Source organism: Malus domestica, chromosome 04 (assembly GCF_042453785.1).
Source record: "Malus domestica chromosome 04, GDT2T_hap1".
In the NCBI taxonomy this organism is placed as follows: domain Eukaryota; kingdom Viridiplantae; phylum Streptophyta; class Magnoliopsida; order Rosales; family Rosaceae; genus Malus; species Malus domestica.
This window is the reverse complement of record NC_091664.1, coordinates 17,926,619-17,937,932: the sequence shown is the minus strand read 5'-3', so window position 1 is coordinate 17,937,932 and position 11,314 is coordinate 17,926,619. Positions and strand designations below refer to the sequence as shown.

Sequence of the window (11,314 nt, the reverse complement as noted above, 5' to 3'; positions counted from 1 at the left end):
GTTTGTTTATTTTGATTCATGTATATGTACATATTTGTAACTTATCGGAGATATCAATAAACAAGTTTTACTTCATTTCAACATATTGTGTTAAATACATCAAGGCTTTCTCCACTAAGTTCTTTGAAATTTTCCTTTTGTTGAATCTTGTATGTTGAAGCTTTGTGAGTAAAGCATGTAGGTTAAGGTAGTGCTCCCTTAATTTCCCGAGTGAGGAAAATTTCTCGGTTGGAGGCTTTGAAAAAATCCAAGTCACAGAGTGGTTGTGAGACATCCGAGTATCAAGGTGCAGTAGCATATGGTAGGAGTTCCCCAAGTCTCCGGTCAAAGGAGTTGACGAATAAGGCATTTCCTTTCTAAGTGGTAGCCCAAAATTCCTTCTGCATATATATTTGTTATGAAAGTTGTTAGGCCCAAAGAAGATGAGGCCTAGGCAATTTTTTTTTTCGAAATTTTTTTTCGATTTTTCGATTTTTTGAATTTCCGAATTTCCGAATTTTTGAATTTCCAAAAAAAAAAAAGAATATATATATATATATATATATATATATTTTAAAACTTTGTAGGTGAAACTTTGAGGTGGAAGCTTTGTTAGGTACCATGAATTGATTTTGCTTCACACTATCTTGATCAAGATAGTGTGAAGCTTTTGTAGGTGAAGCTTTTGTGTTGAAGCTTTGTAGGTGAAGCTTTTGTGGTGGGTGAAGCTTTTATGGGTGAAGCCTTTGTGGTGGGGGAAGCTTTTGTGGGTGAAGCTTTTGTTGGTGAAGCTTTTGTGGTGGGTGAAGCTTTTGTTAGTGAAACTTTTATGGGTGAAGCTTTTTTAGGTGAAGCTATTGTGAGTGAAACTTGTGTAGGTGAAGCTTTGGAGTTGAAGCTTTGTAGGTGAAGCTTTGGAATTGAAGCTTTTGTTGGGTACCATGAATTGATTTTGCTTCATACTATCTTGATCAAGATAGTGTGAAGCTTTTGAGAATTTGTAGTTGTCCTCCATTGATGAAGCTTTTGTTGGTGAAGATTTGGAGTTGAAGCTTTTGTTGGGTACCACGAATTGATTTTGCTTCACACTATCTTGATCAAGATAGTGTGAAGTTTTTGAGAATTTGTAGTTGTCCTCCACTGATGAAGCTTTTGTTGGTGAAGCTTTTGAGAATTTATAGTTGCCCTCCATTGATGAAGCTTTGTTGAATTTCCCTTTTTTTTTTTTTTTTAGGAAACTAGAAATTTGAAAATGTGGGAGAGACAACATATACAAATTTTGCTTTCACACTGTTGAGCAAGAGATTGTGATGCTAGCCACACCTTGTAGTAGTCGAAAGTTTGGATTAACCATATAAATTGAATTTGCATCGAATAGTCTTGAATTTGCTTCGAAGGTTTGAGAATTGTAGTTGCCCTCCATTGATGAAGCTTTTATTGGCACCATAAATTGGTTTTGCTTCACACTATCTTGATCAAGAGTGAAGCTTTTGAGAATTGTGGTTGAACTCCTTTGATGAAGCTTTTGTTGGCACCATAAATTGGTTTTGCTTCATACTGTCTTGATTAAGAGTGTGTGAAGCTTTTGAGATTTGTGGTTGAACTCCTTTGATAAAGCTCTTATTGGCACCATAAATTGGTTTTGCTTCACATAGTCTTGATCAAGAGTGTGAAGTTTTTGAGAATTATGGTTGCCTTCCATTGATGAAGCTCTTGTTGGCACCATAAATTGGTTTTACTTCACACTGTCTTGATTAAGAGTGTGTGAAGCTTTTGAGAATTGTGGTTGCCTTCCATTAATGAAGCTTTTGTTGGCACCATAAATTGGTTTTGCTTCACAATGTCTTGATCAAGAGTGTGAAGCTTTTGAGAATTGTAGTTGCCCTCCATTGATGAAGCTCTTGTTGGCACCATAAATTGGTGTTGCTTCACACTGTCTTGATCAAGAGTGTGAAACTTTTGAGAATTGTGGTTGAACTCCTTCGATGAAGCTCTTGTTGGGCATATGTGCTCCCCTAGTTAAGTTGTCAAGCTTGAGGGTTTTTGATTATTTGTGAATGCTAGGAGTTCACATGTACAAGTTGTACCACTTGTCTTCTGGTAGGTGGAATGAATGGTGAGTTGCTTTCATCACTTGGTTGGTGGTATGAAGGTCAGTTCCTTCATCACCTTTCATCACATTTCATCACCTGGTTGGTGGCACGAGAATGAGTTCCTTCTTCACCTGGTTGGTGGCATGAATGGCAAGTTGCCAAATGATATTAAAGTACAGGTTGTATATCTCATCACCTGGTTAGTGGCATGAAGATGAGTTCCTTCTTCACCTGGTTGGTGGCATGAAGGAGAGTACGAGTTGTACATTTCATCACCTGGTTTGTGGCATGAAGATGAGTTCATTCTTCACCTGGTTGGTGGCATGAGTGGCAAGTTGCCAAATGATATTAGAGTACGGGATGTACAGTTCATCACTTGGTTTGTGGCATGAAGGAGAGTACGGGTTGTACATTTCATCACCTGGTTAGTGGCATGAAGATGAGTTCTTTCTTCACATTTCATCACCTGGTTGGTGAGAATAAAGGCAAGGTGTCGAGGTACATTGTAGCAAGTGTCGAAGACACAAAGTATGTTGAACCCTTTCGAAGCACAGTTGGCTTATGTATGGATGTGTTGGAATGTATGATGTTTATGTATGAATGTGTTGGAATGTATAATGTTTATGTTGATTGATATGAGTGATGCTTATGAATGTTTTGCTATGCATGAAGGGATCCATGCTTTTGATATGTGAACCATGTTGGTTGTAACACTTAATATCATATACTTTGTGTCAAAGTACGCATGTTGAAACTTTGAGTTGGAGTATAAGGGTAGGTCAGCGTAGACCAAGTGTTCCAGTGCTAGGAACGCAAAAGACTCAGAAGAAGTTGTCTGAATTCCCTCTTCTTTAAATATTTGCCAAATGGCTTGTGTGACAAAAAATCTCAAGCGATTGAGAGTCAAAACATTGGTAATGTGTATGCCTTCTTATAATAGCATTTCCTTCAGTACCTAGTCCTCCACTTTGAAAGAGTAAGGCTTGGCCCTCTAGTCATAATAGTCGACGGTACATTCACCCCTGGTTTTCTTGATACGAACTTTTATCCCTCTTGTTGTAATGGGCTTGCTGAGAGTAAAAATCTTTCCTCTTACCAAGAGACATATACGTTTGGTGACTTAGCGAGTAGCTAAATGAGGCAGGAGATGATGCAATAGGTGTCTTAATGGCCAATATCTCCTCACTTGGTAGAACTTTACTTCCACTTCCCATTTGTTGATAGGGGTTCCCTAGGTATGTCCTTACTTCGGCGGAGGCGTGGTTGTAAGCCTGTGCCATCACCTCAGAGTAAGTCTTCCAAGTGTTGGCATTGATCATATACTTGAAGAAATAATCACGTAGGCCTGCCATGAAGGCCTTGAGGGCGGTCTTGTCATCTGCCTCAGTGCAGCGAGAATACTCATGGCTAAAGCGACCAGCATACTCTCGTAGTCACTCGTCCGGCTTCTGGTGAATAGTGTACAAGTCATTTGCAAAATGCAAGTGATCGTCTGGAAGATGTGTTGAGAGACAAACAGTTTGCTCAATTCCTCAAATGAGTTTACTGTTTCAGGTGAAAGACGACAATACCAGTTTAGAGCTCCGCCAGAGAAGGTGGAAGGGAAGAGAAGACATCGCTCTTCGTCAGCATCCGATATGCCATGGTGGACTCAAAGAGGTTAAGGTGTTCAATTGGGTCCTCCCTTCCAGTATAGAGTTGTAAACCAAGCTTTTGTTTTGTCTTCGCTTGAAGGGGATGTCGAGGATCCTTCTTGCAAGAGGGCCAGGCCTGGGTTGGTTCCAGTCAGGTATCTCAGCCTGGCGCTCGGCCTTCAACTTGTTTACTTCCTCAAGGAGCTGTAGGATAAGAGGGTCTTGAATGGAGTCATGTACCACTGGAATTTTCTTTCGTAAGTCTCCATCACCTCTTGGAAGTAGGAAAGCTTAAGCAAGGGCATGTGGTTTTTTCTTGAACTCAGCGTACTGACTTCTAGGGCAAGTCTGTCGGAATACCTCAGAGTCCCCCGTACCTTCATGTGCCTCTAGAACCTATCGTTCCTTCCCTAGATTGGCAGTTGGCCTGGGTCATGGAAGAGGACCAAGTCTTTCAAAAACCCTTGGGTCATTGGTCTTCGAGCATATGTGGAGGGGATTCTCTCGACGTTGCTTTAGGAAGTCTCGGCAATCACGATAAACGACTTTCGATCCTTCCAACCCTTCTGCAAGGACGTGTGTTCCTCCACTTCTTCTACTTCGGGTCAAAGCATCTGGGCTGAGAGAAGTCTCATGTTGATCAATGTTTTGATGATTAGGTTGCTCCTAATTAGGGATACCCATGTCGAAGGGAGGTGACCCTCCGTGTTGGGAGGCACCCAGATGATGGTTGATGTCCACAAGGGCAACGAGCTCGCATGTTTGAGTACGTCTAGTTTCATGGAGCGTCTCAAAGAGCTTCTCATACTGCTTTTGGAGGACCTCATTCTTCATTGCTATCTTGTTGTTCTGAGTTTCTAGCTCATCGACTTTAGCTTGAAGAGCAACCCTCTTTCCTTCCTTCTTTTGTTGTTTCGCACTAAGTGCAAGAGAGGTGCCATTCTGTGTGATGTGGCTTCCTTCGCTCCCCATGTTGGAGAGGGATGTCTGGTCAAAAGAGAGTGTACGAATGGTGGAAACCAGCTTGGCAAAGCTGAAGAGAATGGGAATAAGTGTCGTTCCCACAGATGGCACCAAATGTTGATGCACAAAATCAGCGAAGACTTTGGTACAACAGAAAGTGTTAAGTTTGTGACCTTCGCTAGATTGCTCCGGTCACTAGTGTGGATAAGTATGTAAATGGATAGAGACAGGGAAACAAACACAAGATGTACGTGGTTCACCCAGATTGGTTACGTCCACAGAGTAGAGGAGTTCTCATTAATTGTGAAGGGTTTACACAAGTACATAGGTTTAAACTCTCCTTTTGTGAGTATTAGTGAATGATCTAGTACAAATGGCATTCAAAAATATTGTGAGAGAATGATCTCTATTTATAGAAAAGAGTTTCTAGTTTCATTCTGACATTGACATGTGTTGTGTTGTGATTGGCTTCTGATGTCGACACGTGTCGCGCTATCATTGGCTTCTGTTGTCGACACGTGTCGCGCTGTGATTGGCCTCCTGGTTTGAGGGAACTCTTCTGGGTCCTTGACGGTATAACATTGACCGGTGCTCAGTAGTTTCGAGATTGGTCAAGTATGGTACAAACAAACTGTAACATAAACTACCACACACCAAATTAAATACATGAACATGACAACCCCAAAACATAAACAAAATTCTATATGAATTCAAAACAATGTTAGGGCAAAAGAACCCCAAACGTAGACAAAAACCCAATTACGCATCAACTTCATTTTTATATAAAAGAGATGAAATTATTGGAGATACAGAAGCTTGGTTAGAGTGCAGGAGCAAGACTGAATGAAATGATGAAACTTAAAAGAGAGATATTACATGGATCAATCGCCATCATACGAGACATGGAAACTGGTAGTGCAGCCCCACAACAGTTGTAGAACTTGGCAGCGTATGGTGGATTGCCGAGTCCCAATTCATCGTACCTTAAATTGAATACAGAAAAATAGAACATCAATCAAGTAAAGCTGTCATTTCTAATTATCAAATATACCAACCTGTAGGAAATATAGAAGCATAGTTATAGCAGAGCAATTTCTCTCTCCCTCCCCTCAATATTTCCAGTCGACTGGGAAATAGAAAAATAGAACCCAAAATGCCCAAAAAGCAAAAGCTCAAAGACAAAAATAGAAAATAAAAAGGCATTAGAAAAGATCAAGTCATTGAATTTTACACAAAATTACAGCGATCAGGACTCACACACAAATTAATTTCAGGATCAAACACTAAAGTACAAGACTTCACCTTTTCTCTTCTCAAACCTGACATCTTTGAGAGTTACCTTTTCCAAGTTGTCGTACATCCTCGAGCCTTTGCGTTCATATGTGCTTTCTCAATTTTAGTGTAAACCCCCAAAATAAATTGCAAATATTCTAGAAATGATAAAGTGAACTGCAAATCCTTCAATCATTTCTCAAAATAAAGTGCAAATCACAAAATTACCTACTTCAAATCGGCTGGAGAACTCACCAGAAAACCAAGATTGACTTGAATCTGCTACCGAGGGGTCTTCATTGCTGCGACCCTGTCCATGAACTTGCTGCAGTTGCTTTTCGTCTTCTTCTCCCTCCCTCCCTCCTCTCAACAAACCGCATGCCTTCCCTTCACCGAATCCCTCTCGCTCTCTCCCTCGCCCTCTATCTCTCTTCCTCTCTGTAAGCCGCATGCCTTCCCTTCACCGAATCCCACACTGAGCCGTCGATTCTATCGAAAGGGTTAGGGAGCTAGGGTTAGGGAGGAGGAGAGGAGTTGAGCGCAGGGAGGAGAGAGAGAGAGAGAGAGAACGTGTTTAGGGAGGAGGAAAGGGTTTAAGCTCTCCTTCAATCATTTCCCTTTTTATTTAGGGAAATTTTATTTGAACCCATCTAACCTCTTTCTACACCCAACTTAAATTCTAAATGTGAATTGTCTGTTTTATCCTAATGCATAATTACCATCAAGTGCAAGATGAAATTAAGAATAAAACTAAAATTTATCAATAAACCCATCAACCATATGTTTTTTAGCATAATCCAGTGCCTTCTTCCCACCCATCAGCCATATGTTTCTGAGCACATAGAACATATCAAGGATTTGAAAACACAGGTTTTCTGCTTGCTCTAATGCTTATATATTATGTCTTTGTGATGGTTTCTTGTTTGTTTTATTTTTATCGGCCTGCAGTTTCTCTCTAATGATTGTTATATCATGCAGATTATTAACAACGAATATGCATATCTGGTTGGCGGGGATGTAGTCTTTACTGTTGATAAATTTCCAAATTATGGCCAGTTATTTGGACAAAAATTGGAACACAATCGGGCTGGTGAACGAGTTGCTGTTGATTCAAGGAAGCGTAATCCAGCAGACTTTGCATTGTGGAAGGTCTGAAGTCCTCAACCATTTACCTCGTTTTTGCGGTTTTTTGTTTGTATTTTTAAATTAATGAAACTTCAAAAGGAATCTGCAGTCTGCAAAGCCTGGTGAACCAAGTTGGGAAAGCCCTTGGGGACCTGGTAAACCTGGATGGCACATTGAATGTAGTGCAATGAGTGCACATTATATGACATTCAAGTTTAATATTCATGGCGGCTGTATTGACTTGATTTTTCCACATCATGAGAATGAGATTGCCCAAAGACTACACCAGTAGGGACAACGATAATTTCCGAAAGGACAAAAAGGGCAGGGTGGGAGGTGACTTCTGCGACGAAGGGGCTGAGGGCGGAGCCATCGAGTGATGAGGCTTGCTTCACGAAGTGATCAATGACCTCCTCTTGCTTTTGCTTTCTAAGGGTGTAAAGATAAATTTTTATATATTGAATTGAGTTTGTGATGGTAGTTTAGATAGTAAATTTGGGTTTAAAGAGAGATTGATTCTTTAATTAAAAATAATATGGGTGTAAAGAATAAGTTGGGTGTAGAAAGATGTTGTATGGGTTCAAATAAAATTTCCCTTTTATTTATTTGGGGGTGAAAGTATTGTAGAATAGGATTATTAAATGAAAATAAAAATTATTTTTGACAGAAAAAAAAGAAGAAGAACACTGAAAAAGAAATAAAAAAAAACAGGTCCCAAAGTTGAAAAAACATGTAAAAAGACTTTGGTGTCAAAAAAAATTTAGTTATAAAGGTTAAAGCCACCAATGAATGGTGTCAGAAATGTTAAAGCCACCAAATTTTGACAATGGTGACAGTTTAATTTACAAAGCCACTATGAAGAAGGGTGGCCTTAAAACGGTGCCCTATAGCACATTTTCTAGTAGTGGAAGATTTTGGTATTGTAATTAGATTCAATTTGGGGAATTAATTAGAAATTGGGGGTTTTAGTGTTAAATCGAATTTTAGGGTTAGGAATGTTAGGGTTTTAGTGTTAAATCAAATTTTAGGGTGGTGGGTTGGTGTGCTATGGTGTTAGTTTTCTGGTTTTTTTCTCTGCTTCTTCACAAATTTCGTATTCTGCTAAATGGTGACTACTTACAAGTTCATATTTTTACGGTATGTTTCGTTGCAGTCCTCGCAACCTTCTCATTCTTGAACATTATATATGATCATGCTCTACAATGAGTAGTCCGTTCTGGCAAGGTTGTGCCCTGTTATTTCTAAAGCGCAAAGTTGACTTGGTAATTAAGATGCCTTACATTTAAGAAACTAAGCGTAGATAACGGCTTAGATGAGAAGTTTTTAGTTCGCCATCCTGATATTCGATACTCACAGTTGATCCAATAAGTTGTTAGATGTTCCTAATTGTTGTGAACGTAAGGCTTCATTTAGAAACAGAAATGAATGGTTTGTGTAATTTAACTAAATGGTGACTCAAAAGAATCATTATTGAATACATGATTGAGTTCAGAATATATATGCAATGGGCTTTCTTGTTCTATGATTAAGGAATCACAGTCATCTCAGTATTAGGAACGTGATGCGAGAATGGATGCAGGTGGACTAATTTAGCCAATAAGGCCTTGCCTTGCCCTGATGTTCTATGCATCTTATGTTTTTAGTCTCTGAAGTAAGTCTCAGTATACAAACGTAATTGATTACGATGCGAATCTGTAGATTCTAGGTTTCTATCTCATTCTTTGTAAACATATGCATTCAAACACAGCCACCCATACATTTGTTTTTAGATAAATTAGGTTCTCATCCTTCATTTTGTTACTCCATTGATTAAAATATTATTCATTTTCAATTTTTGATCAAGATCCTTGGATATTAATAACATCATTAATTATTTCAATAATAAAATATTTTTTTATTTCAAATATATTCATTGTTAAAAATGTTACAATTAGTATATTTATATTTACGACTAAATTTTTTATCATATATTTTTAGTTTTAGTTTTTAAATGTAATTCTTTTTTAATTTGTGCCAATTTTGTTTTCAGTTTTAATTTGTACCCATATATTAATTTCTTTTTGTGCCCATATTTTTTAAAGTTTATTTGTATTTGTACCCATATATGTTTTTTTATTTGTACTTTTTATTTTGCTAAATGTACCCATGCTAATTATATGTACCCATTCATGTAAAACTTTTTAATCTTAAAATGTGCTCATTCTTAATATACCAATTTGTTATATGTAAACTATACCATTTTTTTAATATAAAATCTATTCAATTTTTTCCTAATCCATTTTTAAACTTATATGGGTACATTCTTTTTTCTTTGATTTAAAAATGTATCCATGTCAAGTTTAATCGAAGAAATTTACTAATGTTATTAAGCCTAATATCTTCTTTTTTTTGTGATTTTGAAGAATGTACCCTTGTTTTGATACAATAATTTTTTTGGTTAATTTTGATGAATGCACCCATGTTTATACACACACACACACACACACACACACTATAGTATATTTATATTTTAATATTTTTAATCCCACAAATTATGGTTTTTTTTATTTAAAATCTCATTTATATAAACAACTAAAATTTCTGATTTTTAATTTAAAAAATATAGTAACGTACATAGAAATAAATTATCACATCAATTTCAAGGATCTCGATCAAAAATTAAAAACCAACAAGGTTTCAATCAAAGAAAATTCATAGCTAAGGACCGCATCCAAAGTCTCTCTTTGTCTTTACTATAAGGATTTGGCATCATCTTGGCTTACAAATCTTACCAATTTGTCTTACCCTTCATTTCTTTGAATGGGGTATCATCTTTCTAGAATACTTATGGGCATCTAGAATCCTCACCAATTTTCTGTCTTACACTTTCATTTCTTTAAATAGGGTATCACTTTCTCGGCAACCAAACACATCTCCAGGTCCTTGAACTCTTTATAATAATGAAAGGTCAGCTTGCGGAGGAAGTGACAAAACACGTACACATGAGAGGTCAATGCCCTGAAGGAGGAAGTGACAACCCTAAAAGGCCAGCTTGTGGCCCAGGGCGAGCAGATAAGGGCTTAGGACGAGAAGATGAGTATGATTGTACGGACCTTAGTGATGTCTGGCCTTCAAATCCCGATGCGAGCACCTGATCTTGCTCCACCCTTGACTTCCCAGTCACTTTGCCCAACCAATACCTAGTAGCATGATGTATTAAACCTAGAAGACTTGTAGTTTTTTTCTTTTTTGTTTGGACATCTTGTATGTACATTTTCATATATTTTATAATTAAATACTTTTTCTTGGTTTATTAATTATTGTTTAGAATTTAATTACAATATTTATTAAAAATTAAATAAAAAATTTGTTTGCCAAAAAAAAAAAGGGTTTGCTCGACGAATAAGTAACCTACGTCGCGCAAAGTGGTTTTGCACGACGCAAGTTAATTCTTCGTCGTGCAAACCCTGCTGTCATTGCCTTGGCGCGATAGTGGGTGCGCAACGAAGGTTTGTTGGGCAAATTTTTGTGCGATGTTTTTTTGACTTTGCGCAACGAAGGACCTGCGTCGTGCAAAGTCTTATTTTGTACTAACACCATCTCTCTCCTCCGTCAAACACAAGTTAGCCCCAAGCTTCTGACCCAGTTCTTCCATCATTCCTTCACCATCAGGCTCCTCCATATTGCAGCGTCGAGACCTTTCTCCCAGCCCCGACACTTTCAGCCTTCTGATCACAATGGTTTGTCCCTTTCCGCACTCTCCACCGTTGCATTTAACACTCACCGTCACTAAAAACCCTACGGTTTTGAGAAGAAAGTTGAAAACACGATACCTCCGACTTTATCGGACCAAAAACCCTCCTTGCGAGGACCTAAACATTAATTATGAAAGGGTGGGTCATTTTAACAGAGGCCTTGCAGACAGAGGTCTGTGTATTAGATTTCATCGCTTATTGTTGGAGGACCTGGGAACTACTAATTGTTGATTTTGCTTAACGTCTGTCAGGTACTTGCACGAGTTCAATAATTTTCTGTTTTAATTAATTTCAAATCAGGTGTGCCACTTTTTCTCAATTACTTCATCTGCTTCTCTAGCTTTTTCATTACAAGCTGCTTCTAGGAAGTACATTTGCCATGTATGTCTGACTTTGTGTTGATATGTCTGGTTGTTGGTTGGTGTAGTTTAACGTGGGTTCAAAAGTTTCTTTGACATTGAATCATTATATCAACGTTTGCCCTCGACACTTCATTATGTAGCTTATCTTAATT

At 38.1% G+C, this 11,314-nt stretch overlaps 1 long non-coding RNA gene across 1 annotated transcript; it reads left to right on the top strand.

Annotated features, from left to right (window-relative positions):
* The first annotated feature begins 6,566 nt into the window (after nt 1-6,566).
* Nucleotides 6,567-7,664, top strand: LOC114824372 (uncharacterized). The gene is made up of 3 exons (XR_011580066.1): nt 6,567-6,811; nt 6,920-7,090; nt 7,176-7,664. It is a non-coding gene; the product is annotated as an uncharacterized lncRNA (long non-coding RNA).
* Nucleotides 7,665-11,314: the final 3,650 nt, after the last annotated feature.